At 34.7% G+C, this 2,927-nt stretch overlaps 1 pseudogene; it reads right to left on the bottom strand.

Annotated features, from left to right (window-relative positions):
- Positions 1–999: 999 nt before the first annotated feature.
- LOC142846844 (cilia- and flagella-associated protein 97 pseudogene) lies at positions 1,000–2,618 on the bottom strand (annotated as a pseudogene).
- Between the last annotated feature and the right edge of the window lie 309 nt (positions 2,619–2,927).

The raw sequence follows: 2,927 nt of genomic DNA, 5'->3' as shown, positions 1-2,927 counted from the left end.
CTTTAAATGTGGGATTGGTAAGAATGGTGCTTCTAGGATTCAGTTAAATCAGATAAAACCAAGAAAATTCATTAATAGTAAGGCAGTCATTTTAACTAATGTGTGATTAGTTTCTTTCTTGGTTACATACGGTTTATCTGAAACATTTTTTTCTTTAATCTAAGCCTTCTTTTACTACAATAAATACACAATTACAACACTCACACTAACAGTATCATTTCAGACACTCTCTAACATACCCGGGGGTTTGCTTCTTGGCTTTTTGAGCTGGGAGTTTTGTTGATGGTCCAACAAATACTTGCTTTTGTTTATGGTGCAAATGATCTGTATACAAACAAGTCGCAAGAAAGTAGGATTTTAAAAGCACCTCTTTTTGCAGAATCCTTATAAAAGTATAAACCACGGGCTTGTAAAGTGAACATATATTATTCACAGTGTGAAATAGTTTGGAATGGACAATCTTACAGAGAAACACCTTTGGTGAACCAAGAATTGCATGAGTTCAAGCTGCTCACCCTCTTCATCAAATTGAAATCAGCTCATACATGAAAACAAATTTCTTCATAGGAAGAGTAACACATAATCAAATGACTCACGTTACAGATATTCTGAAGCAACAGAAGCATGAGGTGCTTAAGTTTATTGTTCCAATAACTGAAAATAATAGAGTAAGAAATAGAGGAGTGTCTTGCTTCTACAAGGATTATTACCACTGCTGTTTGGTCAACATAATAAGTAAATTTCTATTTTGAGAAAATATTCATGCACATCTGTTTCTATTAAATGCACATATAGCTCCTATAAATATGCTGCCATATGAAACACTGATTTTACAGAAGAGTCTTTTGATAACAGTTTTGCACTGAATAACTATTAATTACACTCATTGTTGTATAGTTGAAAAATGTGCTACAGATGTTTGCAAAGAGTTAGAGTAATGCATAAAACATGTTGTTAAAATGAGGCAAACAATATATACCATAAAAAAGGATTTTACAGTCAAGCATTATGAACATTTGGAGGTTTTGATTTTAGCAAAAAAGCCACTGTATATGTCCAGCACTGATCCATTAGTCTAACAGTGGAGAAGACGGGTGGCACGGGATGTCCTGGAAGCTCCTCTCAGTGAGCTATAATGGCCCAGAGTAGATCTCACTCATCCAATGGATGGTGAAGGAGTTTAGATAACCCATATTTTAATGATAGTACAGGAGCTGTTCAGATTGTTTCATGCCGACTGTTGGCCTCCCAGCTTTAAGCTTTTTCAATAAATCCAAATTTTCTCTTTCAATTCTTTGCTCTTCCTTTTGTCTGTTGATAGCACTATGATACAACTTACAGGAAAGTTCAACAGATCTGGGAATTGGACTTTTGCTTCCTGTTTTTTCAGCCTGTTTTGACAGTTCTTTCAAAAGCCTTTGATTTTCCTGATTTGTCTGTCTCACCTCTTCTCCTGTGAAAGAGTATTTTTTCCTAGGAATTACTGAAGGCTGAGCAAAGTGATGTTTTTATTGTCCCAATCTAATTGCAGAAAAGTTTTCAATAGCTGATTAAGGTCCATTGTGTTATGTAAGACTTTTTGTTTGGTTCTAAGATCTAGATCTGCATCTACCACTGATGATGTCAGAGCAAAATTTTGCCCATGCTCTTTTTATTTTCAGCTGATTTCAGAGATCTTGAGTCACTTTTAAAGCCCCCACATCCTCATACATATACTGGCTCACATTTTCTTGCCTTTTAACTTTTACTTTCTGATCATGTGATCATTCTGATCCAATTCAAACAACTGGAGAAGAATGATGTCTAGAGTTGACAAAGGAGTTACATGTGTTACAGTGTTTTTTTATTCCTTTTATAGTTACTTTTTTTTTTTTAAATTTAGCACTTGCAGGCTATGTACCTGCTGATTTTCTTCCTGATTTACATTTCTGTTGTGGTGACAAGAGGGTTACACCAGAGCCATGTATCCTTGGGGATGAACATGAATCAGATTTATGGGCATCAGACTCTGTATCTGAGTAGCCTAAACTTGGTCCTCCAAGATGAGAAAGACAAACAAGAGGAGAAACTGATTTTATACTATGTTTTTATTTATTTTTTAAAACTTATTAGAGGGTTTAGTTGACTGGCACTCCATCTTTGTAATAATCATCCTCATTTTTTTTACAATTTTAGTAATTCTATTTTTCTATTTAGAACAGGTAATTGTAATTTGTGTTCATTTTTAGCATCACATTTTTTTTTGATCTTAAGGAATTTCAACATGGGGATCAACAATGAGGAACTTCTTATTTGTGTAGGATCGTTTTCTACATGGTGCTCCTTTGAGGATAGGAGTGCTTTTCTTTCACTTCCTTTCTGAGTAAGGTAATTTTCCTATGTTTGTGTTCCAAATTTCAAATTCACACTTTCTGCATTATTATTCTCTCTTTAATGTCATCTTATTGTATTTCAAATTTCAAGTTTACATTTTTGGTGTCAATATCAATTTTTTCCTTAATGTCATTATTTTGCTTGTCAAAAACTAAATTACTTTCACATGTCTTTGCATCTTTAGCATCACTGTCAAAGGAAGAATAGTACACTTTGTCTTCTGATATCTTTCCTAAATGAACCATGATGACAAATGCATATCAGACCAGGACCTCCTGGGTCCTGTCTTGCTAACTTTTATAATCCCAGTGTCTAAAAACAACCTATGAACTGTGATCATTACTGGGACATCTAGTTTTTAAAATTAGTTATTGTACTTAAAAATAGAATATATGCGTATATAATAAGTTTCCTCCCTGATAATCTTCCTCTATTACCGTTCCCACAGCTCATTCCAAACTTCATTTCTTCCCTCTCTCTCTTCTTCCTTCCTTCTCTCCCTCCTTCCCTCACACCCTCTACCCTCCCTCCTTCTCCCTTTGCCTATATCTCGC

This window comes from Microtus pennsylvanicus, chromosome 3 (genome assembly GCF_037038515.1).
Source record: "Microtus pennsylvanicus isolate mMicPen1 chromosome 3, mMicPen1.hap1, whole genome shotgun sequence".
NCBI classification, from domain to species: domain Eukaryota; kingdom Metazoa; phylum Chordata; class Mammalia; order Rodentia; family Cricetidae; genus Microtus; species Microtus pennsylvanicus.
Note: the sequence above shows the minus strand (reverse complement) of the source record. Positions and strands in the feature narration are given on the sequence as shown.